The sequence below is a fragment of the Sorex fumeus genome, unplaced genomic scaffold, assembly GCF_029834395.1.
Source record: "Sorex fumeus unplaced genomic scaffold, SorFum_2.1 ptg000035l, whole genome shotgun sequence".
NCBI classification, from domain to species: domain Eukaryota; kingdom Metazoa; phylum Chordata; class Mammalia; order Eulipotyphla; family Soricidae; genus Sorex; species Sorex fumeus.
The window spans coordinates 38,152,990-38,180,547 of NW_026606092.1; positions in this window are offsets into that span (position 1 = coordinate 38,152,990).

Below are 27,558 nucleotides of genomic sequence, written 5' to 3' on the forward strand. Positions count from 1 at the left end.
AATAAACATAGTAAGGGAATAAAAGTAGACAATAGTAACAGACCCTAAGAGTCAGCCTATAGAACTGACTTTGCCAACGGAGCAGGGTAGGGGACAGAGAGGAAAAAACCTAGAGGGAAAGAACCTAGAGTTAGTGGTGTAGGATTACTAACAGAGTGGGGGGATACAAGGGCTGTGGGTACAACATTGTATGCCTGACACTTTATTATTATTATATTTTTAATGAATCACCAGGAGGTGATTCATATAAAAACCAGCTCCTGGAAGAGAACAGTGCAGTCTCCTGCCCCCGCGCCTGGCTGTCCTTGCCGGGGTCCCTTGGAGGGGAGCGGGTTGAGCTTTCCTCCCCGCCCCGACCAGGGCTCCGGCAGCCGAAGACCTCCAGGACCAGCCACCACCATGCTGAGACCACTCTCCGCACACATGAAGGTACTGGCAGAGAAACAAAGCCACGCAGGTTCCGGGGCCAAGATCTCCAAGCCTACTCGGATTGGGGCCGAGCATCCTCCACCCAGATCCTCCAAATTCCAGCAGGCGGGGGTCACACCCACCAACTGGCCCCCTGGTACCGTGTAATCCCATCAATGGCCAAGACCCAGAGACTATAAAAACCAGCTCCCGGAACCGCGCAGCTGCATTCGCGGCCGTGTGACATCTTATTATGACATCTTATTATCTCATCCCTATTTTGGACAAACTGTCAGGCCACCAAATGTAGCCTGCCCACACGGCAGAGTCTGGCAAACTCCCCGTGGCGTACCCAATATGCCAAATACCAGTAACAATGATGGGTCTCATTCTCCTAAAGAGCCTTGAATATAATCTCAGGGCTAGGATGAAGGAGACGTTACTGGGGCCTGCTCAAGGCAATCCACGAATAACAGGATGATTTGTGATTTGTGACACCAGGAGGTACAGTTACAGACTTGCAAACTTTCATGCTTACATTTCAGTCATACAATGACTGAAATGGACCCATTCCTCCACCAGTGCCCATTCTCCACCACCAATATTCCCAGTATCCCTCCCACAACCCCTACCTTATCCCTCCCCCAACCCATGGAAGGTGCATCCATTTTACTCTCTCTTTTAGGGTGTTGTGGTTTGCAATGCAGCTATTAAGTGGCCATCATGTTCTGTCTATAGTCTACTTTCAGCATGCATCTCCCATCACCAGCAGGTCCTCCAAGCATCTTTTACTTGGTGGTCCCTTCTCTATCTGAGCTGTCTTTTCCCCCAGCATGTGAGACCGGCTTCCAAGCCATGGAGCAATCCTCCTGGTCCTTATCTCTACCATCCTTGGGTGTTAGTCTCCCATTCTGTTACTTCATACTCCACAAATGAGTGGAGTCCTTTTCTGTCGGTCCCTCTCTTTCTGACTCATTTCATTTAGCATGATACTCTCCATGTTGCTCCACTTATATGCAAATTTCATGACTTCATTTTTTCTAACAGATGTATAGTATACCACTGTGTATATGAACCGAAGTTTCTTTAACCAGTCATCTGTTCTTGGGTACTTGAGTTTTTTCCAGATTCTGGCTATTGTAAACAGTGCTGCAATCAACATACAAGTACAGGTGTCACTTCTACTATATTTTTTGGCATCTCCAAGATATATTCCAAGAAGTGGTATTGCTGGGTCAAATAGGAGCTCAATTTCTAATTTTTGGAGAAATGTCCATACTGTTTTTTAAAAGGGCTGAACCACTCTTCATTCCCACCAGCAGTGAAGGAGAGTCCCTTTCTCCCCACATCTACGCCAACACTGGTTGTTTTTGTTCTGTTGGGTGTGTGTCAGTCTCTGTGGTGTGAGATGATATCTCGTAGTTTTGATCTACATCTCCCTGATGATTAGTGATGAAGTGCACTTTTTTCATGTGCCTTTTGGTCATTTAGATTTCTTCTTTGAGAAAGTTTCTGTGAAACTTTATTATTAATGTCATTGTAAATCACAGTATCTAAATAAAACCTCAAAAATAATAAATTTCAGGGGGTATGGTGCTGCAAGCAGGTCAATCTGTACCTGTGAGGCAAGTGCATCAGCAGGCTGATGGCACCGTCAGACTTTCAGATACCCCAAAATTGTTGCTGTGCCTTTGGCCAGACTCCAAAAACTTGGGACAAAGCTTACCAAGAAAGTAAACATGCAAAAGTTAGGTACGTGGGAGACACACCCACAAACCACCTCCGGCTCAGATACATAATTGGAGGCAAGGCCTCTCTGGTTCCTGATCAAACTGCTTAACGGCCATGATCCCAGAGACTCAGAAACGAATCTTGGAACCCAACGGCTTTTGGCAGAAATGCATCCTGTTCCTGCAGTAAGTTACTGGTGCTGGGCCACTCCAGGTGGGAATAGGTTTAGTGCCTTGGTCTGTTTCCCCTAGAGGCCTGGTGACCACCATCCTACAGAGGCCACTGGACAGTCAGTTTTGAACCTGCAGTGAGGAGACACCAGGGACTCATCATATGGGGGTGGAACCAGCCCTTTCCTCCCCATCCCAGCGAGACCCCGAATTGCCGCCTACAAATGGCCTCTCTGGCTCCTGATCAAGCTGATTAACAGCCATGATCCCAGAGACTCAGAAACAAATCTCAAACCCAGTGGCTTTTGGCAGAAATGCATCTGGACTGCATACAAGGTGGCCACCACCTCAGAGCTTATTGGAAAGCCAGGTATAAGCCAGCGGTGACGGGGCAACTGCAGTCTCATGGGAAGGGGGACGGTACCAGCACGTCCTTCACACCCTACTGAGGTCATGAGTTGCCCCCCACGAGTGGCTCTCCGGCACAGCCATGGCTCCAGAGGCAAAAGGACTTAATCCAGAGCCTGGCAGCTTGCAGCAGAAAAGTGAATGGACCATGCGTTAAACTACGGCACCATGCCTCCCCAAGAGGGAAAGGGTGTTGCTCCCTTCGGCCTTTCTTCCCCCGCACCCCCTCCCCCACCCGGCAGCAAGGTGGCCACTGCCTCATAGGTTATTGGAAAGCCAGGTATGAGCTGGCGGTGACAGGGCAAGTGCAGTCTCATGGAAAGGGGGAGCGGTACCGGCTCATCCTTCACGCCCTATCAAGGTCCTGAGTTGCCCCCCACAAGCGACTCTCTGGCACAGCCATAACACCAGGCGCACATAAACCAATCTCATAATTATTTGGCTCTTTGCCAAAACCCAAAATCGTGAGGCCGCTATTGCGGCCACGCGAGATCATATGATTCTCATAACCAGCTATAGAAAACAAAGTATTTCACAATGCCTTTTCAGCAATTCTTATTGTTGGTAGGAAAATTCTAAACAATAATGGTGCATCTTTTGTCGAAATAATGAATGTAATCAATGTAGAGAAGAGTTAAGTGGAAATCATCTGCCTCACAGGGATTGGGAGGGGTGGACGGGGGGTATATTGGGGTTCTTGGTGGGAAAAAATGAGTACAGGTGAAGGGAGAGGTGTTTGATCATTGTATTACCAAGGCTTAAACCTGAAAGCTTAGTAATTTTTCCCACAGTGATTCAATAAATAAATATAAGACGAAAAATAAATAAATAAATAAAACTATGAAAAAAAAAGTAAGGTGGAGTTCATGCCCAATTCAATCAGCTAATCAGTACTCCTACATTAATAATAATAACAATAATAAATTTTAAATCTTTTTTTTTCCTTTCCTGACATGGCTGAACAAAATCAGGAAAGAAGCACGATTTACTTTATGGTTTTTAACTTGTGGAGCCTGAAATTATCTTGCCCAACCCATGTAGGGCAATGTTGAGCCTAGGGACCACTGAGAGAAAAGAACTTGTCCGAGAACAGCTGGTTCTTTTGGACCAATATCAGCGACTCAAAGGAAATGGAGCGTTATGAAATACAAACAACTGTCGTCTTGAAAAGGGAGAGAGTCGCTCTTTTTTTTAACTGCTGTTGGCTATAATGAATGTCAGAGAGTCAGTTTAGCAAAATCCTCCCCTCCCTGCATTTAGTTTTAGATAGTTTCTACTGAGAAAAATTGGCTCAGAAATATTGAAGAGAGAAATTTGTGCTCAGTAGAGAACACAGCCTTAAGAGCAAGTCCGAACAATAAAAGACATTGAGGCAAGTAAGTGAGGTGTTTGTTCCAGGGAGAACACATCACAGCTTGAAGAGCAAGGCTCCTCTGCATTTTTATCTGTCATTTTATAACTTGTTTCATGAGGCAGTTGTGTGAAATATCCTTAGAAGTGAAACATGATGAGTGATTTCCATGCCACAACAAGGGCCAAAACTGTATGTTCACCACTGAAATCTTATTAAGAAACATCCTGAAACACTGATATGTGTCTTCGATCTCAGAAAACGATAAAAGCCAACACTGTAACTTCACCTTCAGACAAAACCACCAAAGAGAATGAAGACTACAAAATGTGAAAGGTGGTTTTCTCTTTTAAAAATTGCTTTACATAATTTACTTTTTATATTTCCCTTGGGGTTAGATATTTTGGTCACATAGTTATCCAATTAAAATGAAAACTCACTGCTTTATCCTTTAGGCGAGGACAGCTGCCAGCTCTAAGTTTTATAAAGTCTTTAATCTTGTCCATAAATATTTAACAAGAATTGGTTGGTACACAAGCTGAAGAAAAGAAAGAAATCAAAGAGGGAATCTTGGAAATAACCTCTATTTAGTGAAAGCGGCATAAAACAAAAAACTGAATGGTTAACATACTCCATATCCTCATTTTTACTAAAATAACCATTAAAATCTTTCTGATATTCTGGTAACTCTTTTAGGCTGCTTGTCCTCACACATATACCAAAAATAAAGGATAATTTATTTAAAAACAGATATTTAACGTGACCATCTGTGCCCTTTTCTCCAGAATCCTGTCATTTGTTTTGAGACAGCCTCTCTGGTTTCCATGGAAACTACACCAAGGATCTCAAAGCACTTTAGTAGCATTTAAAAATCGAAAACCCTCATTTTTTAGTTTTATATACACACACACATACAATGGTGCACATGCACATACACACCCACACAGGAAGACATACAATCATACAATTACTTATATTTATTTACATATAGCTAGACACATAATTATGTATGTATCACCACTACCATCCTACATATTCATCTGTAACATATATGCCAAACATATAGAAAAACCCAATTTAACACTAATCACAAAAAGGTCATGGAGTCATATTCTCTTTTCTTTGATCACGTGACAGCCTTGACCTGGTGTTTGGACTTTCTCCTCCCCCACTACCCACCCTATTCCCACTATACAGATTCATTCTGCAAGCCTGAGTCTTTTGAGGACATACTCACTTCCACATCCTTCCAGAAGAAGCCTCATTTGTTTTCTGGTTAATTCTTCATCATATAGACTCAAAGGTCATGCTAGAGAACAGTATTTTTATGACCCTGGCATATCTCTCTTAGGCTAGTTCACCCCCCCTCTTGCCTCCATAACTAACATATTTCAAAACTGAGCACTCAACCAATTTTTAAGTAAAAATCATCTTTAAAGCTAACTGAAATCTCTCAGATGTTTTTGAAACTCACTGGATTTTGTCCCTGATCCATTCACAAAAGACACTGAAAATTAGGTGACGGTTTTTTTTTATACAAGAGTAGACAGACAGATAAAGAATTTCCAAATGAAAGGAAGAAAGGCAAAAGGGAGGGAAGAAAAGAGAGAAAGATATTAATTGACTAATGCTCTTCACCCATCCTTGTTTTACCATAATAATTTCAGGCTCAAATGATTCTTCATTTTATTCAGAAATGTTGCTTTAATCCTACCTTATGAAAGTTCATGATTTTCTCATTCTGGGATAGATATAGGAGGATTTCTCTCAGAAGTGAGACTTAAAAATACATAATAAGATAGCAACAAAGTGCCAAAGACAACACAATGGAAGACCCGTTCCACACATTGGAGTCTGCAGGAAAAGGATGTCAAAAAGAAAAGGCATTAGGGTTCTCTGGGGAGAGTTGGGTACATTGGTGATGGGTGTGGTATACATAGTTCTATCATTTACAGTATTGTAAATCACAGAACTTTAGTTAATTAAAAAAGTTAGGACAAGGGCCAGAGTGATAGTACAGCAGGTAGGGCGTTTGCCTTGGACGCAGCCAATCTGGGTTCAATTCTCAGCATCCCATATGGTCCCTCAAGCACCACCAGGAGTAATTTCTGAGTACAGAGCCAAGAGAAACCCCTGAACATCGCTGGGTGTAACCCAAAAATAAAAAAAAAAGTTAAGACAGTAAAAAAGAGAGACCAATTAATTTCGGTAGATAAGCCTCATAATAATTTTTAAAATATTTAGATATTTCATTTTCTGTGAGGAGATATCATTAATATATTTAATTATTTTCAAGGCAACTAAAATATGGTCAGTATATCATGGTCACATTGGATGACTGTTACATAGCCAAGTTGTGACTTACCCAAAGTTACCTAGCTCAAACACAAGTTTGGTTTGCCTTGCAACATTTGATATCCTTTTTTTCATTTATTTTAGGTGATTCTTGTCACCTTTTCTGTTCCTGGTTATGTTCTCTTATCATTAAGGCGATTTGATATGTGACCCTTACCATACATATTAATTACTTAGTGTTCTTCTTTCCTGTCACTAGTGAAATGTTTCATTGGCCTCACGCCAAGCACATTACCTTGCAGGTAACATGTGTTTCATGCAGCAGATTAGTAATGAGGAGGGTATTTAAGGTGCATTTTGTCAAACTGTAAAGAATCTATGCTCGTTCATGCACCCTGCATCTCAGTTCTGCTATTATAAAAGGTGTTAGGATTTTACTATCGCCTCCCATATGGTGCTTCATTACATTGTCCACATGACATCCTCTATTCTTGACATATCTCATCCCTCATGTAATGATGATTACCAGCCTGCGTGCTCCTCAAACTTCTCTAGGGCAGTTTCCTACAGATATAGGTTTTGTTTTATTTATCACTTCTCTCTGCCCTTTCTTGCCTTAATTAAACTCAGCCTTAGGACATAGAAAATCAGAAAACTTATTTTTTTTTGTTTTGATGAAAGTGAAATTATTTCCTGGGAACAAAAAATTTCCCTCTCTCCCCCCCCACACCCACCATCCACCCATCCTACCCCTCCCTAAACCCACTTGTTATGTCTCACACACCCTTTGTCCCTGTTTTCCCGTTTCTGCTTGACTGAGTGTTTCAAGGTTTGATTTACATTTTAATAGTTTCTGATCCAAAGGGAGGAAATGAATGGGAAGTGGCCTTCATTTTCCCCTCTTTAGCCACCAGCTCCTATCATTTTTCCAAAGCACTGAAAAGCACCTATTTTCTCATTCAGGGCAATCTTCACAAATCACAGGAAAGACCTTTGCTGTTATTTGCATAAATAGATGGATGGGAAGGTATTTATCTGATAACAACACTTCCCTACTCATGGGTTATAAGAAAGAAAAACCAGAGGCTACTAAACCTCATCAAATGTATAGTTTGGTTTTAAAACTCACCACAAAATTGGAACGCTCCTCATTCACTGCAGCAACAACAATAAGAAATGCGGTTCTTAGGATCATAAAAAGTCATTAACACCATATTACAAATGACAACTGAATTTCTCCAAGGCTAAAGTGGCCAGTAAATATTCCCAGAATAAAGGTACATCATTCCTAACCCATTCATTTCGAGAAGACAGCCAAAATGCACTTTCAAGAACTTTTGTTATCGTTCTGAAAAAAAAAATTCTTTATTACTGCCCATCTGAAATTTAGCCTCAGTAGCCTGAGAGTTAAGTCTTCTCCACCATTCCTCCTCAACCTTCCGTTTACCTGACCTTCATACCCATCATTTATCACGTAGGGGTTTCACCACATGGGTGATTTCCCTTGTCATAATGCTCTCTCTCCACCTCCTGCTTCCTCTTTACTTGGTTCATTTTTATGACCCATCAAGATGTGACTCAGAGATCACCCCCTAAGGGATGCCTTCCTGACTGTCTCCCACACATCTGCTCTGCCCTTCAGGACAATAGCCAGGTCCTTTCCATTTATCATGGCTCTAATTGTAGTGTCATTGTCTTCCTTAACTCACTGCCATCCTTCCATGAAACAGATCATTTTCATTCATGTTTCCCCCATGCTCTCTGAAAATAAATTTAATGATCTAATAAGTGAATGAACAATGAAATAGATAAGTCAATGAATAACTGGAGTAGAATTACCCCAAAACATCATTCCAAGAGACATGATTTCCCTGAGTCCATCACCCCCACAATTATAAAGAGTAGAAAGTTTAATTGCAAATAATGGTCCCAAATGAACTGAGTTCCAAAAGAGACTCAGCTCCATAGTATTCAAGTCATACATGACAGGTCCTCAGCATTTTTCCAAGGAGGGAGGTTGTTCACTGCAGCTCCAACTGTCCAAGGCATTGGGCCTCATTAAGGTCCTTTGACAGAGCCAGCATGAATCCCTACAGGAACTTTCTTAGCTAGCAGGAGGCCAAGGAGTTCCTGCAGCTGCCCATCAGTTCCAGAAGACTCCATGCAAACCTGTAATTTGCTACAAAGACTTACTCCCTAGAATAAATTCTCATTTATTCATTGCACAGTTGACAACCTGAATAACTCAATATGACCAAAAAATCTAAGCCAACTTCTCCTTAGTGAAGTGCCTAAAAGATTGTTGCATAGATTTTAGGAAAATAAATATATAAACAAATTCTCTTTTCTATGGGAAAAGAGAATTTTTCATTCTAATATTCACAAAATTAATATCTTTATTTTTTCCTTATAAAACCTTTTTTATGGAAAACAAGATGGTTTTATAAAGGAAAACAGAAAGAAACTTCCATTTGCAGGGAGATGTAATGTACAAAATTTCTCCCAGCTTCTCACCAAGTACAACTAAAATACCAAACATTATATGTGAAGCAAATAAGAAAAGGCCAGGTAAAAGGAATCTTGGGATGAGGTAAACTCTCTCTCTCTCTCTCTCTCTATATATATATATATGTATATATATATATAACTATATATATATCCTGGAAGTTGAAAGAAACTGGAAATCTGGAATAGCAAAGATTGCAGGTTTTTTTAAATCTGCAATTATGCAAATGATTATGTAAAAGGCAGCCTAGCAAGACAAATATCTGTTTAACAATAATTTTCTCTCCAACTAACATTACAGGTAAAACTATATCCCACACACCCACCTGTACATGCAAAACCCGTTGGGATCTTCCCATCTTCCCATCTTCAGATGTCCAAACACCTACAACAGAGATATATCACAAAAGGCAGAAGAGGCAGCCACATTTTTATCGATACAGTATTAGGTACTAGAAAGACTGCATGTTTATCTTAATGGTCACTGGGTGAGAAGTCTGCAATGTCAGAGCCCCCAAAACTTTTCCAACAGTAACAAAGTGGCATGGGGCTGTGAGAATCAGAGCAGGACTGTGGAAGTGATGTCGGTGGGCCCCACGGGTGACTTATGTGAAGCAGGGAGGAGAAAGACAGTCACTTTCTTCCCACATGCCTCTGCCACTCGGGACCCAGGGTTGCTGGGTTCTTGTCTCGCCTCACAGAAAGGAATTTCAGGAGTAGACAAGCAGTGAAGTAAATAGATTTTATTTGGAGGATTTTTAGGTATGGAGGGAGGGAGAGAGAGTGAGAGAGTAAAGTTAGACACGAAAGCATGAAAGTACACATCTCAAGAGGGGAGATGCGGGTGACACACGTGCTTGGGAACCACATGTGCTCGGCCACATGGGCGCAAGCAGCACATGGGCTCGGGCAGCATATGCGCGCGCTTCCTTTGTTCCAGGTGGCCTTTATAGGGTTTCTCCAACCTGCCCCAAGTGGGACTTCTTCCCAGGTAAAAGTTCGTTGCTAAGGAGGTTACCAGGGAGGTCCAAAAAGAGGAATTTCATGGGGAGGCCTATATCCTGAGGGTCTGCGGATGGTCTTATCAGGCCATTTTCTGTATCCACAAGTTGGGTCATTCCTAGAATTCTTCTTCCATTGCGAAGGGTCTTTCCCTATCTACCTGCCTACATCAGAAGCATCAGAGTTTTTCCCAGTACCCAGAGGTAATGAAGCCCCTCTGACGCCAGTGGACAGGGGAAGCAATAGAAGAAACAAGTGAGAGGGAGAGGGCAGCTAGTATAGAGAAGCGTCAATAGTGACAATGATCGCTGGTAATGATCAACTATAATTTCCAGAAATGGAAAAGAATTGAATCCTAAAACTTGGTAAAGAGCAAACTCTCCAGGCTCTCAGAGTCGTGAACAGAATAGGCGACCTCCTCCCATCTCCCTGTTCTTCCACAGAAGCTGGGCAGTCACACCCAAGAACTGCCTCTGGCACCATGTAAGCTCTTTAATGGTCGTGATTGAGAAACTCAAAAAGAAATCTCGGAAGAGAGAACCAAGATGCAGGGATGCCTCCAGGCCCCACACCAGGTTGTCTCTCACCCAGGGTACCCAGGAGGAGAGAGTGAGCCCACCACCCGCCCAAACAGAGCTCTGGAAGCCAAAATCCTCCAGAACCCAGCCGCAGCTAAGGTCACAGTAGATCTCCACAGGCTCAGGAAATGCCTCATCTTATTAGAATGAATCTTCTGAAAAACTCAGGTATGCAGGTTTTGAGACCTAACTCACCAGGGTTTCATCGAGCTGGGAATGGGCATCCTCCCCCATCTCCCTGTTCTTCCAGGAGCCTGGCAGTCACACCCAGGCAGTGCTTCTGGCACTGTATAAGCTCACTAACATCCATGATCCAGAGTTTCACAAATCTTGGAAGAAAGTGTAAAATCCGTGGGACCCGGAGGGAAATTCCAGAGCTAAGCTCTGCTAATTAGTAACTCTTCCTTATCTGCCCCTCCCTAGTAGAGCCCTGAGATGTAAATCCTGCCTCCACTGTTGACTCTTCCTTATCTGCCCCTTCACTAGTAACTCTTCCCTTGTCCCCCTCCACCGGAATGCAGGTGTCCTGAGCTGTAAATCACAGGGGAGCTGGGTAGACATAGAAGATAACCAGATGTCTGTTACAAGTTATGAGTTATGAGATACCCTCTAGCCACAATGCCCATGTACACAAATGTTCATCTTTGAATCTATAGGCTAAGGAGTGATGTACTTTTAAATGGATTGGTGAAGAAAGCATATGTTGTTACAAATCTATTGGCTATGAAAAGCGCGGGCTTTGCTGTAATGGCCAGTGAAGGCCTATATGAGATCCCCTTTGAAGAAGTTCGGGGTCTTGCCTCACCTATCTGACCTGCGTGTCTGTGTAGGCAGCTCGACCCTTGGTAGCCAGTCTTACAATAAACCCTGTTTGCTGTTTGCAGTCTCTAGAGTCTCTTTGTCCTTAAAGGGAGGTCACAATCCACATCCTAACAGTGAGCTTCAAGCTACAGGGATGCCTCCAGACCCCAAAGTCACTATCCGGTTAAAAATTTAACTCCAGCTGTATCACCACATTTAAGATTTTAGAATTCCTGGGGCTCATAACTGCATTCACAGCTACAAAACATCCCATACTCTACACTTCTGATGTACCAGGAGTAGCACACCACACTAGACGGGGGGTAAAGTAGAAAGCAAATGATCTTGATCCAAAAAAAAAAAGATATTAGCACGCAAGCCTCAACCTTTAGCAACATGTTGGTAATGTTGACAATCTCTTATATAATGGTTTAATAGCTCCAGGATAAGATACAACAATCATTACATACTTTCCTCTAAGGAACGTTTTTGGATCATTTTTAGTGGATTATTCATAACAAGCAAAACAGAATAAATAATTAAGGGCCTGCTTTGGAGGCAGGCTTGGGTGGTTGTGGAAAAATTTGAAATGATGGTGATTGGAATGTGTGGTGTACTAATTGACTCCTGAAATATTTTTTTGTAGATTGTAGTTTATGGAACATTATCTGTTTGATAGCATTTTACTCACAGTAGAACATCTTTCAGAATTTGAGACTATCCTTTCAACTTGCCACTGCTTGATGAACCGAGTTTATGTAATAGTATAAATCTTTTTCTCCTTTTAATAATGTTCACAGAATTTTATGAAACCAGAAATTTCAAAAAAACACCTTCTTTACTCATTTGTAAGAAACAACTCACTTATTCATATTTGATCATGAGATGATAACACTTTATATCCTAAGCTTCCACTATTATTTCTGATCTATCATATTTTCAGTTATTTTACTGAAGTCTTGAGACCATCGAATTGATATACTTTGTTTGGGATTATCTTCTTCCAAATTCCTTGATATTTTTTTCACCTCTCATGAATCACAGATATTCTTAATGGCTTATAGAATGTGATATGTTTTACATAATGGTTTTGGTTGACTTTGCCCAAATTCATTAATGGAATCACTATGATTTCATAAAATATATCTCTAAAATAATAAGACCTGAAATTCAAAATTATTGCCAATCCATGGGTTAAAAAATTACTATTCTGTTTTTTTCTGAGCAGTAGTTTCAGTAGTGAACTTTAAGTATTCAGTCAACCGTATTGCAAACAAATATCCTGTCTTCCAGATTTATTATAGAGTCTGGTAGATTTTACAAAATTACTGTGGGTCCCAAGAATCTTTAAACTGATAAATAAGCATTGACTTTAACATAAAATCACCAGTTGTAATTAAGTCTCAAAAAAGAATCAGCCTGTCCTTGGATATTTTAAACTAGGCATTGTATTCTTCTCACTAGCTATGAATGTCTTGATAACTTCTTGTTATAAGACTATATCATATATACTGAAAATATGTTTAGTTGCCACCTTCATCAATGATCTTAGCTGGATTTTCTGGATTACCTGATGCAGCTGTATATCAAGACTAGTTACTTGCCCTTGAATTCCATTTATGTATATGACTTTCTTCACTGGACTTCATCATGAACCAACCTCTGTTGGCTTTAAACTTTTCTTCTGCAGCTCTCTTACTGTTAGGACGCAGATAGTGACCTCCCTTTAACGACAAAGAGACTCCAGAGACTGCAAACAGCAAGCAAGGTTTATTGTAAGACTGGCTAGCCAGGGTCGAGCCGCGTACACAAACATGCAGGTCCAATAGGTTAGGCAAGACCCCGAACTTCTTCAAAGAGGATCTTATATAGGCCTTCACTGGCCATTACAGCAGAGCCCACGCATTTCATGGGCAGCTAGCAGGTATCTCATAACTCAGACATTTGGTTATCTTCTATGTTTAACTGGCTCCCTTTGATTCTCAGCTCATGGCTCCTGCATTCCAGTGGAGGCAGATATGGGAAAAGTTACTAACAGAGGTAACAGATAAGGAAGGGCCAACAAATGGTTTCAGAATTTACATCCCAATAAGGAAAGGCAGACAAATGGTTTCACACTAAGGCTCTACTAGGGAGGGGGCAGGATTTACACCTCAAGGCTTTACCAGGGAGGAGGCAATTACTAATTAGCAGAGTTTAGCTCTGGAATTTCCCTGGGGATCCCAAGGGACCTTATACTTGCCTCCATCAGACTTTATAAAATCGAATAGAGCTAAAGTCTAATTCTGGATTAGGTTTAGATTTAAGGAAATGTGGTAATTTGTTTTCTCTTTTACCCAGATAAAACTTTCTCCATGTTGACAATAAAGCTGATTTACTTACTTATCATTTCTGTTTGGTGAAGTACCAGTTTGAACTATCTTCAAGAACTTTTTCTTCGCATTCAAAAATTGGTTAAGTATTTGGAGCAAGTGACGAGCTTCTGGGCTCTCTCAGTTTTCAACTCGCCTTTCTCAGGAAGCCTGATCCATGCTACATTTTGCTTTCAAATTTGAAGTATTTAAGTCTTTTTTTGTGCTGGAACACTTAGAACTCATTAATCGCAGGGTTATAAATCAGGTTAATTTCAGTTCAGGTGTGTTTTAGGGAAAATGGAGGCCCAAGGAGAGGGAGAGACAGAACAATTGTCAGATGATGGACAGATTCAACACAACCTTTATCCATTCAGTTGGTCCTCTTCTATGGTCCTGGTTTATGGAGTCCCAAAACAATTACACTAGTACTCTCAAAGATCACTAGACACAGAATATCATAACAGAAAAAAAATAATTATGAAAAGTTTAAAATATTGTGAGAATCACCAAAATGTGAGACAAAGTCACAAAGTGAGCATACGCTACTAGAAAAACAGTGCTGACACATGTACTTCATGCAGGTTGCCACAAGCCTTTAATTTGCAAAAATCGCTGTATTTATGGAATGAATACAGTAAATTTCTGTAAAACAAGGTGTGCCTGTAGGCACCAACTTCAGATGCTAGAATTATGTGCCAAAGATCTTTTAAAACTATCATATGATTCTTAGTGAGAAATTATAAACAAAACCGAAACAAATGGAAAAATCTGCTCAGAAAAAAAATACCATCAAAGAAACAAGGCAGGAGAGTGAAGCAATAAAGCAATGCATAAGGTGCTACCTTGCACACAGTGAACCCAAGTTTAATACCTAGCATCCTGTGTAGTCCCTCAAAGCCAGGAGAAAGCTGATCACTATAGGTGTGACCAAAACTAAAGAAATAAAAATTAGATTGGCATCTACTTCAAGAATATAAGACATGAAATCAATATAAAATGGCAAAAATAAATAATACTTAAAAGAACATAAAACATTAGTCCTATATTCATTGCAGCACAATTCACAATATCCAATATGTAGATACAGCCCAAGTGCCCAGCAACGACAAATGAAAGAAACCATGAAGCGCGTGCACGTGTGTGTGTGTGTGTGTGTGAGTGCCAGCACGTGTGTTTGTGTGTGTGTGTGTAATGGAATAATACTTGGCTATAAGCACTGCACTGTAGCACTGTCCTCCCATTGTTCATTGATTTGCTCTAGCGGGCCCAGTAACATCTTCATTGTGAGACTTGTTACTGTGTTTGGTATATTGAATACATCATGGGGAACTTGCCAGGCTTTGCCTTGAGGGCGAAATGTTCTTGGTAGCTTGACGGGATCTCCGAGAGGGGTGGAGGAATCGAACCTGGGTTGACAGGACTGGCCGCATGCAAGGCAAATGCCCTACCACTGTGCTAAATTTGCTACAACTTGTATTAATTTGAGGGCATCATGCTTTGTGAAGTAAACCAGAGGGGAAGGACAAAGTTAAATGATCTCAGGCATATGGACTATAAGAAAACATAGTAAGAGAATAAACAGGGATCAATAACAGACTGAGGTTCTGCCCATAGAACCGAGTTTGCTAAGTGGAAATAAGGGTTGGGAGAAGTGAGGAGGGACCTAGAGATGGTGCTGGAGAGATGCTGGCACTCTGATAATAGGTATGGTATAGCACTTTATTCCAGAAACATGAATATTAATATCAATACAAATGCATAATTAAAAAATTTGAATTTAAAAAATAAGCTAGGTATGAAGAAGTACGAGGTATAAGGAATAATGAAAGTTTTAGAACAGTAATGAACCAGGGGAGTGGCTCAGGCGAGAGAGCCCATACCTGGCATGAGAGTAATCTTGGTCTCGAATCTAAAGCCCTGCTTGCCCCCAGCCCTGCCTTCCCCATATGTAGTTCTTATGCACCCTGAATACATTCAGAAGTACGTGACGGAAATACAATTATCTACTAAAACTCAGCGGATACATCAATGAGAGAATGTAGAAGATAGAAGAAATAGTTAATGACCTTAAAGATAGGACAATCGAAATCACCCAGCAAGGAATATAGCTATAAAGAGACTGGAAAACATGCATATGTATATACACACTACCAAGCTTTCCACATGCTCAGGCTGAGCCTCACACAGGAGTGAACTCCCATGGAACCCAGAACCCTCGGCTCCGTCTCCCAGAAGGGAGCATAAAATGAGGCCCCCATAACCGTGCCACTGGACTCTGCATCAGGCAGTTTTCACTCCGTGCGCCCCAGAGGGGGCGGGTGAGAGTCCTCCCCGCCCCAAGGGACCCAACTCCGGCAGCTGACCTCCACTACTCAACCACTGCCATGCTCCAGGCCACATTCCATATGCTCAGGCCAAGCCTCACGCAAGGAGTAAATCCCACAGAATCCAGGTAATGCGGAACTTTGTGACCTTGCACTCTTGGCTCAATGGGGCCTGGGAGCAGAGATCCTCTACCTGCTTCTCCCAGTCTCTGGCAACCCAGGGGGTCACATCCATAAGCCAACCCTGCCAGCGCCAGGTAATCTCCTCATCCGCCACCCTCCAGAACTCAAGGCTGCTTCTCCCAGAAGGGAGAATAAAATGAGGCCCCCAGAACCAAGCCACCAGACCTGCACAAGACTGTTTTCACTAGGGAAACCCCAGAGGGGGGCAGGTGAGAGCCCTCCCCGCCCTAAGGGACCCAGTCCCAGCAGCCGACCTCTACTACCCAATAACCTCCACACTCCATGCTGCTTTCCACACGCTGGGGCTGAGCCTCACATATGAGTGAACATATTCCTGGACACATCAGAAGATACTCTCTACCCATTTTCCATAATTACCACATCATATTTGATGGAGTTCAGACAGTAGGCAACAAATAATAGAGCAAAATATATATATATATATATGTCTTATATACATAAGATATATATGTGTGTGTGTGTGTGTGTGTGTGTGTGTGTGTGTGTGTCTCATTCTCCTGACCTTGAAAGAGCCTCCAACATGGCAGCATTGGGTAAGATGAGTGAGGAGAGCCTGCTAAATTCTCAGGGCTGGGACGAATGGAGATGTTACTGGTGCCTGCTCAAGTAAGTCAATGAACAATGGGATGATAGTGATACGGTGATACAGTGATATACACACTATACACAGACACTCACATATATACCTACACAGCTAAGAAGAAATAAAGGTTACACGGGATTTGTACATTACTTCTCGTTGCTACAGATTAATGTAATGTCATCCCCAAATTAAAAACTTAATTAACAAATGAAACAGGAAACAAGAAAGTTCTCTGCTAACAATTCAACAAAGAACAAATAAGCAAAACAAATTAAGCTGGGGTGAAACCGTTTCCTTACTAATCAATGAAGTTAAAACAGATTTTAAAATAGCAATTTTTCCAGTAGTATCTCCACAAAATGGAGAAAAACTTTGTAGCAAAACTCCATTTGGTTTTTTTGTCAGTACGGCATTTGACCACACCAGAAGTGCTCAGGGCTTACTCTTAGGTTTGTAATCAGGAATCACCCCTGACAGTGTTGCCAGGGATCAAACCCAGGTTGACCATTTTCAAGTAAAATGTCTTACCTATTGTACATACTGTCTCTCTCACAATTCCATTTTTGTATCACAGAAGATTTTGAATTCTATACAGCATTAAAAATTTTGTAGTTAACTCTTATTGAATATCTTTGCGTCTAATACACTTCATAGGAATTATCTCATTTAATTCTCACTGGGATCCCAGGAGGAAGGTGTTCAAACTCTCTTTCATAGGTAAGGAAATCAAGTCTTAAGGAGATTAAAAATATTGCCAAGATTACCCAGATCAAAACTAGTAAAAGGATTCAACACCCATCCAGCAGACAGACCCCAGAAGGCAGTTTGACACTCAAGCAAAAGTTGTTTCTGCCTGAGCATCGCATCTCCTGCAAGGGAACTATGAGTTTGCTTCAGCAACCCAAGAGCCTCCTGAGATCTTAGCCCTGCTCTTGCTCCCAGGAAGCAATTTGGCTATGTCACTTATACCTGACCCTTAAATTCTCCTGAGAGGAAAAGAACTGTAAGGAATAAATAGACCTCAAAAGACAGGAGGCGTATAGGCACCCAGGCATGGTAGGGGGACCAGAGGCTCATTAGAACAAATCTGGGGTATCCTGGAACATTGCTCTCTGAAGAACCAGCACCCACCCACACCCCACCAACCTGCCACAACCACTGAACAAGAGTGTGGGAGGTACACAAAGAAGAAGCAAGCTGCCTAGCAACGTCCTCGGTAACCTCTGCAGAAGTTGTGATCACACTTCCCAGTTATCTCATTCCCCAACATTTCAAAGTAAAACAACCTTCACCCTGTGGACGCTCAGATGCGGCAGAGATGGGGGTGTTTCTGGGAAGCCTCCAGGGACATACTGAACTTCCTGCTAATATTGGCTATAAAGGCTTAAATAATCCTCTGGGGTAATTAGAGCAATATAATCACACTTGTACCCTGAGTAAGTAAAGCAGGCAGCACAGATTATATTAATTATCAAAGAAATGTATATTAAAATAACAGTGGGATGCCATTTCTGCTTTCTAAAATAGGCAGTAAAATATAAGGCGTCACAGTGATAGAGGGAGTTTGATGGAATAGGAACTCTGACACACGCCGCTGAAGGGACTGAAAATGAATTTCTACTCGCTGCAAAGTGAGTAGCCCTGTGTATCCCAACATTGCAGGGCAATAAAGATTAAATGGACCTTGAGGATATTAGACTAAATGAAATAAATCAGAAGGAGAAAGACAAATGCCATACGATTTCACTCACATGTGGCATATAAAGAAACAAAACAAAACAAAACTCTTAGGTACAAACTTGTGATGTTGACCAGGGAAGTGGGTTGAATAAAAAGTGGTCAATTTTCTGGTGAGAGAAGGAAAGATTTTTTTTCTGTGATGCGAATGTTGAATTACAATGCTGCATACCTGAAGCTCATTAAATAATATGAAACTATGTTACCTCAATAGTGATTTATGGAAAAGAAAACTTTATAAAGGACCTCACTGTGGCATTGTCTCTGATAGTGAAAAATTAGACACAACAATAAGGAAAGGGTTAAATACATTTGAAACATTCATACAATGGAACGTTCTATTCATTAAAATTATAAGAAACATTTATGAGTATAAGAAAAGGTATAGGATATAATATATAAGATATAATATGTATAATATGTATATATAACATCATATATTGTATGATATAAGAGAAAATAGAACAAGAAATATGTGGTATGACTTTATCTATGCATATTTGTGCAAAGTCAAGCCAAGAAACAAGAAATAACAACAAAACAAATAACTAATATCTCTCAGTGGTGGAACTTCAAAGTTTTATTTTACTAGTTTTCAAAAATTTTAAATATACAGAAATTGACAAATAGCCTAAAATTGATGTAACTTCTATAATAGAACAAAAATAAAAGAAAAATAGATGAGTATTATCTGTGATCTCTTGGAGGTTACAAATTAAGACGATAAACAGGGACATTGAATCAAAGCTAAAGCAAATATATGAGAAAAGATAAAGTACTACCACATACATACATAAACACATGTGACATTTTTTGCATTATAAAGACACCTATCAGGAGGAAGTGGTTCATAGTTATTGTTTGTCCTATGTTTATTATTTTTATTGCTTTGTCTAATTATTTGCCACTGTCTAAGTAATAGCATCCAAAGGGGCAAAGATACATGCCACCATCTGGAGAAAGACAGAAAAGAAAAATAATCTGTGAGCTTCAGGACTCCTGGCTCGGCAATTCCTGAATGAAATTGAAGAACAGTTTATATCAATAAATTGATCATTGTGTTTCACTCCTTCTCCTCTGCAGCTCTCCTTAAACAAACGCCTAGGAAGTCTTAAGGGAATACTTGTCTTAAGAGAATAATCAATTAAAAGGGGACATTTGAGAAAAAAAGAAAATCAACCCTTTACTTCAGTGGCCCCAACCCAATCCCTGGGCACACACACCATCCCAAGGCTGAATTTCAGCAGAAACAAAGCTGCATATAGCATTCAATTTTGCAATTAGAACCACTGAAACAAACTCCAGATGCATGAACACAACAGAGAATAATCTTCAGGTTAGGGACTCCTTGGACTTAGCATCTTTCTATTAGGTTTAAAACATCCAGTCCTTTGGCAAGGAGAAATCCCGTCATCTTTGCATGCAAGCAGAGAGAGATTAACAAATGCATCTGCATTTCTAGGAACAAGTGCCTATGGATCGATCTGTTCAAATTTAGAGAAGCATACCCATGCCTTTTTTAAAACAATTCAAATAGTCCAAGGGTCAATAAAACAACTGGAAGTGAACTATCAGCAAAATGATGGTGAACTTTTCTTACTTGAGCTAAGCACAAGACTTTGAAATGAGGTGGATGCAGATTTTGTTGACTCTTCATATGTGTTAAGTGCTTTACATTAGTTGTCTTAGAAGTAGTCCTAAATGTTTTCAATAGTTTTAGTTCTTTTCTGAATATTAAAAGGGAGTATCCAGCCTATTATATTTATAAAATAATTTGAAAGAAAATAAATATCAATTTCCGTACCATGATATATGTCCATTTGGCTATAATTATAAGGTAAAGGCCCTCCCGTTGATCGTCGATTTGCTCGAGTGGGCCCAGTAACGTCTCCATTGGAGACTTTGTTGTTACTGTGTCTGGCATATCGAATACTCTCGGTAGCTTGCCGGGCTCTCCTATAATTATATTGAATAATTTTTTATCATCTTCTCTATGTCTTCTGTTAGAGCTATTTAATTATCATCTCATAATTATTACTTTATCCTTTCACTGTTCATCATCTGTTCTTTTATATTTCTGTTTAATGTCAGTCTATTATCATTTGGAAATAATTTTCTGTTTTATTAGTCTTTTCTTGCCATTTACCTTACATTCTGCTAGTGCTTCACACTGACTAATTTAATCCTCAGAGAAACCACCAATAAATAATAAAAATATTATTCTATGGGAGAAACTCAAAGCTTAAGTAAAATATCTTGGACAAGATTTCACAAGTATTGGGTAAAAGAATCAGGGCTTGTTTCAGGGTTTCATCTCCGAAGTCATCTCAAAGCCCCTCATTTGCCCATTATCCAATGCTACCTCCCACAAGGCTTTACTGATGAGACAGGAGACATACTGAGATCCTCTACAAATTCATCCTGAAAGACACTTAACCCAGTGTGATGGCCTCGGATAATAATGCTGACAATTGACTCCAACCATGAAAATCTTCCAACCTACAGTGTCCATAATTATTGAACTTATCACACACCATTTCTAGCTCTTGCTGGAAAAGAGTAGATAAGGTAAAAACATTTTAGAAGACGATAAAATACAACCATTTAGAAAAGGCAAGAGTGCAGTTGATAAAAATGTAATTACCTGTTTCTTCATGGAAGATGTTTGCAAAGTATAATCTCCCATTTTGCTGTTTTTATTACTTTAGACCATAAAAAGCATTTAGGAAAATTATTGTTAAATTTTTCTCTAAGCTCTTACTATCAAGCAATTCAGCATTACAATTAATTGATTTTTTTTAAAGACAGCACAGAGGCTCAGGTGCTTCGGCTCTCTCTATCTCCCTTTCCGTATTAGGAGACTATATTCTATACTTAGGAGAATAATGTATTTCTCGTGGTTTTAAAGTCTGTGGCATATTTCAAGAAAAGCTATCTCTAGGTTAGAGATTTAGGGTTACAGCTTTGTTTGGGGTGTCTTGGTATTAACGCAATCAAGACTGATATGCAATGATGCTTTTAAAACCCGCTCTTTGTAGGAGGACCTGCAGAAAGCAAGAGTAACAACAAAAATATTTTCCTCTCCTCAGTGTTTCAAACCAGCTCTATAGAACTAATTCTTCCCTATATTAACAAAGACATGGATATTTTTTCTATCACTCATAAATATTTAAAAGAACCCTCAATGCAATTGTTTAAAAAAGGGATGTCTACATCACTCTTGGCCATAGAGTTTTGGGAGGCAAATGAAAGAAGGAAAGTGAAAGGAAAGGGGAGAAGATATAGATGAAAAACAACGGTTCAGGAGTCAAGGGGACTCAGATACAGGATGGTGTCAAGTAATGATACAGCTAAATATCCAAATCACAATCAGCAACACTAAAATCGCCAGACCAAAATTTTAAATATCAGATTTTAAAGATTTCTGTCAAGATGGCACACTGGGGCTGTGGTGGGTGGGTAGCACTGCACGGTAGCACTGTCCTCCCATTGTTCATTGATTTGCTCGAATGGGCACTAGTAATGTCTCCATTGTGAGGCTTTTTGTTACTGTTTTGGGCATATCAAATACACCATGGGGAGCTTGCCAGGCTCTGCCATGTGGGCAGGATACTCTTGGTAGCTTGCAGGGCTCTTCGAGAGACATAGAGGAATGGAACCCGGGTTGGCTGTGTGCAAGGCAAACGCCCCACCTGCTGTGCTATATTGCTCCAGCCATATGGTGGGTGGGTAGGAGATGAAATCTGGAAACACTGGTGGACGAAAGTTGACACTGGTGATGGAATTAGTGATGGAACATTATATATGAAAACCCCAACTATGAATAAGCTGGCAAATTTTGGTGTTTTAACAAAATAAAATTTTGGAGGAAAAGGGGGGTGGATTCTGTCTATCCATTTTAAGAATAAAACCATTGGATCTCAAACAGGAGTCAAAACTCAGAGGCCTTTACTATCAGGGCACCTTTTTCATCATGGAGATGGGACAAGGAAATTTTGACCCTTTTTCCTAGAGCATTTACCTCTCAATTGAGTCCAAAACTTTGCTGATTCTTCCTGAGGAAGGTCAGGGGAGTATTCAAGGGCCTCAAGGAAGAGATTCACTTAATCACTTAATCACTTAACTTCCCGTTAGTCGTCGATTTGCTCGAGCGGGCGCCAGTAACGTCTCCATTTGTCCCTGTCGCGTGCTAGTGTAGCCCAATGGCATCTGTTCGCTCTGGGAACATGAAGGGCCTCAAAGCGATCATTCATGATCTTGACGAAGAAGTCTGACCATCTGGAAGGTGGGCGGCCACGCGGTCTTTTGACATCCCGTGGAATCCAGTCGGTAACAGCTCTAGTCCAGCGGTCATCTTTAAATCTCATTACGTGACCAGCCCATCTGATTTTCGACACCTTGGCAAATGAGACAGCATCCCTGATTCTTGATCGTCCACGGATGTCAGAACTCCGGATTCTTTCTCTCATTTGAGTGAAACGTGATATTCCAAGCATAGCTCTTCCTATTCTTCTTTGGGAGACCTGAATAGCATTCTCATCTTGTTTGCGTAGGGCCCAGGTCTCTGAGGCATATGTTAATGCAGGAAGAACAGTGGAATAAAAGAGATGTGCCCGGAGCCGGAGGTTCTTCGTCCTCTTAGCTATTTCTTCGATGCTCTTGAAGGCGTTCCAAGCCACTCTCTTCCTCCTGCGCAGCTCGGGTGCCAGGTCATTTGTCATGTTGACCTCTCGACCTAGGTACACATAGCTGTTGCATTCTGAGATGGTCGTTCCCTTGAGAGCGAAAGGGGCATCAGGAACGAGGTTGTTTCTCATAAACATTGTCTTCGTAAGATTCAGCTGTAGTCCTACCTTTCCACAATCACGGTCAAAGTCGGCCAGTATTTGTGCCGCTTGGCTGATGTTTGGTGTTATTAAAACAATGTCATCAGCAAAGCGGAGGTGGTGTAGTTGCCGACCATCTATCTTCACTCCCATTCCTTCCCATTCCAGTCGTCTCATGATGTTCTCGAGGGTGGCACTGAAGAGTTTCGGTGAAATGGTATCACCCTGCCGCACCCCTCTCTTGACATCAACGATCACTTCTTTGTAGAATGGTGAGATCCTGGTAGTGAATCCGCAATACAGCTCACGGAGGATCCTGATGTATTGGGCTTGAATGCCCTGATTGGCTAGGGCTTCAATGACCGCTTCCGTCTCAACAGAATCAAAGGCCTTCTTTAAATCAATGAACGTTAAACAGAGCGGCATCTTGAACTCCCGAGAAACCTCAATGAGCTTGGTTATTGTGTGGATATGGTCGATGGTGCTGAATCCTTTGCGGAACCCTGCTTGCTCACATGGTTGTCCTTCATCTAGTGTTCTGCCAATCCTATTTAGGATGACTCGAGTGAACAACTTGTAGATGACAGACAATAGGCAGATCGGGCGATAGTTGCCAATGTCATGGATGTCTCCCTTCTTGAACAGTAGTACGGTCCTGCTGGTTTTCCATTGGGACGGAACCTTGCATTCAGACAGGTAGCGAGTGAAGAGCCGAGCCAGTGTATTGATGAGTACTGACGGCAGGTTCTTCAGGTGTTCAGGTCTGACCTTGTCTGGGCCGGGTGCTGTTTGTTTCTTTACCAACGAAATGGCATGTTGGATTTCGGAAGGGAGAACGTTGGGAACGACATATCCATCCTGTGGAATTTGGTATGTCGGCAAGTGGACATGGCTATCGAAGAGATTTGAGTAGAAGTCATGGATAATCTTCTCCATTGCTGTTCTGGAGGATGTGATGGATCCATCAGGACGTCGGAGGGCAGTCATCTTGGTCTTACAGTTGACGAAGGACAGGCGGGCGTTACGAATACTTTTCCCAGCTTCTGCCGCATCTACCAGTACTTCTGCTCTTCTCTCTTTGAGGTCTTCCTTGATCGCATCTCTGCACTGCTTTGCGAGTTCGGATGTTAGCTTGCGGTTGCCTGAGGCATGCGCCAAACCACGCTGGTGAATTAGCTCAAGAGTTTTCGAAGATAGGCGATTTTTTGTGGCTATCTCTCTCTTGGCGTTCCTCGCACATTCATGGAGGTGCTGAACCAGTCGATCGTATTCCTCGTCAATGTTGTCAACAATGGCATCTTCCCATGTTGCCGCAATAGTACCAACGAGTTCCCAGTTGGTGGTCATTCTGGGAGTTCTCTTTTTGAACTTTGCAGCCCTTTCTCCCCGCTCTGTGAAGTAGAATTTTTCACGAAGGAGACGGTGGTCCAATCCCGTTCGAAATTTTGGAACAACAGCGACATCAGTCAGGCAAAACCATCGATTGAATATGATGTGGTCTATTTCGTTGTGGAATCGTCCACCAGGAGACTCCCATGTCCATCGTTTAGATTCTGCCTTCTGGAACTGTGAGTTACCATGAATGGTCTTGGTCGACATGATGAACTCAGACAGTCTCTCACCCTGTTCGTTCCATTCTAGGCCATGGGTCCCGATGTGAAGTTCTTCAGCTGATCTTCTCGGTCCTATCTTGGCATTAAAATCACCCACAATGATCTTGTAGAAGGTGTGGTCTTCTTTATAGAACTTCTCTAGCTCCATGTAGAACTTCTTGATTTCTCTTTCATCATATGGGGATGTTGGTGCGTAGACAACGAAGATAGAAACTGCAGGCAGTGAACCACATCTATTCAAATGTAAACGTCTGATTCGGGTTGTTAGGCATTCGAATGAATCAATGCTCTTGGCCAAATTTGTGTTGACAAGGACACCGACGCCTCCAACACCTCTTTTATCGCATGTTCCGAGGAACAATTCTTCTCCAGTGTCGAAAACGGCATGGTGAGATTTGTGCCTTCTTGTCTCGGTCAGACCAATGATGTCGTACTTGATCATTCGTGCTTGTACCATCAGGTCCTCGATGGATGCATCTGATGCTAGCATACGTGAATTGAAAGTACAGACGATCATTTTTGTCTTCCTTCGTTGTGGCAAGAGATTATTTCCAGTTGTGGAAGAGGGTTAAGGAAATAGCTTCTCTTAAGAACCTTTTTAATCAGGGTATAGCAGAGACCACAGGTGCCCACTCCATCAACTGGCAGCTTAAAGTTTGCTGCTCAGTCCCTACTCCCAGCCGCCTACCTGACAGCTTGATTTTGTTGAATGCCAAAGCCTCTCCATGTGGCCATCTTGAAGTCGTTTTAAAATGGTTAGATCAGCTGCTTTACACTCAAATTACAACTGTCATCTATCTTTGCCCCAAAATTTCAGGGAGTATGGACTATATATGCTCAGCCAGAATATCAGATGTACATATTCTCTTATCACCAGACTTTATGCTCTGGTTAATATCATCTCTATGCCATGTGGTCCCCAGTTGGACAGGTCAGGCTCTCTGAAGATATTTTGTGGGGTAAAAGTCAAAGGGAATCATCTGCCTGCCTATTCCCTGAAAGCAAGGAAAAGAATATACTACATTTTGACAGCTTCCTTAAAGGTATCCTCTCCTATCTTTCTAGTTTCTAGTGAATATAGACACATTTGGAAGCAAGAATCAGTCGACCTCAAAATGTCAAGCAGCTTAGCAAACTTTTATCTCTTGCTTAGGCAAATCTGCTAAAAATCTGGATGCCTTACAAAAACTGTAGCTTCATCAGGAAGCCTAAGTTTCCCAGTAATTTTTTGTGTGTGGTCCAGTCACAGTTATTTAAACTAGAGACAATGATATATATATATATATATATATATGGAAGTCATCCCCAGTCTTCTATACTTTGGCTTAGACTTGATATTGTCCCATCTATTTAAAGTGCATTCACCAGAATTAATCATATAACCCTTATTTAAGTCATAGAAAACCAGAAAATATAGGAAAGCCCAGGGGGTATTGATGGATATTCATATCGGTGACAATTCCCAGCATAAATAAGGAAGCTATGAACCTAAACAACATTTCATTCATATTGCAACTTGTTATTGAACACCTTACTTCATTAATTATTTACAAATCCTCTAGAACACCTCGGATTATTTACTTAGTTTATTTATTTGTGGCACTTAATGGCTTGGATATCGGCCAAGATAGGAAAAAATATATTTCATTATATTCAGGTTAACATTTTAGAAGCTCATGACATACAATAAGGAGAATTAATCTATATTCAGTACCGTAAGTAGCAGGTACTGTTTCATATTGTTTATGTGCATGATCTCATTTGATCCTCACAAGAATGTTCAGAGGTGAAAAATCTCTCAATTTATCACAGGACAAAACCTGAGTCTCAGAGACTAAATACATTGGCAGTTCATCAGAGTCAGGTTAGAATCTAAGCGTGTTTCTCAGTAGCTTTCTCTTTCACATGATTCACTTTTTTTGGTGTTGTTCATCTCAAACTAAATGTACCAGATGACATCACCAATAAGACAATGTAACAATCTCCTTGTTTATCTCTTAAGAGGAATAACTAGCCATCATCAAAAAAAGAGATTCCAACACTACTGAATAATCAGATAACTCAGGGTGAGAGTGAAACTTGCACCTCAAAAACTAAGACAGACTCTATTTCTTAACTGTCATGTTCTATGTCTTTTAACAGTAAATTGTTATTGTCATTATACTGTTCTTTTTTACTTTCACTTACAGTAAATTATAGAAAATCTTTAGAATTTTCCACACTTATCATATCATCGACAAATAATTAGTCACTTTTTTTATGTGACAATCTTGTTCTTTTCCTGATTAAAAAAATAAATAAGCTCAGATTTTTACCATTGAGTATATTGGTCAAAAGTGTTTAGTGTAAAGCAATTATTGTGCAGAGATATGATCCTTTGGTCCCCATCTCTTTGAGATTTTTGTATTGTTAATAAGTGCTATATTTTAACAAATTTTCTCTTCATCCATTTATACTACGAGTTTTTAAAATTTTATTGATATAGTTCATTACATGAGAGATAGCACAGCGGGTAGGGTGTTTGCCTTGCACGCAGCCAATATGGCTGACCCAAGACCCAAGTTTGAGTCCTCCACCCCTCTTGGAGAGCCCGACAATCTACTGAGAGTATCTCGCCCGCACGGCAAAGCCTGGCAAGCTACCCGAGATGTATTCCATATGACAAACA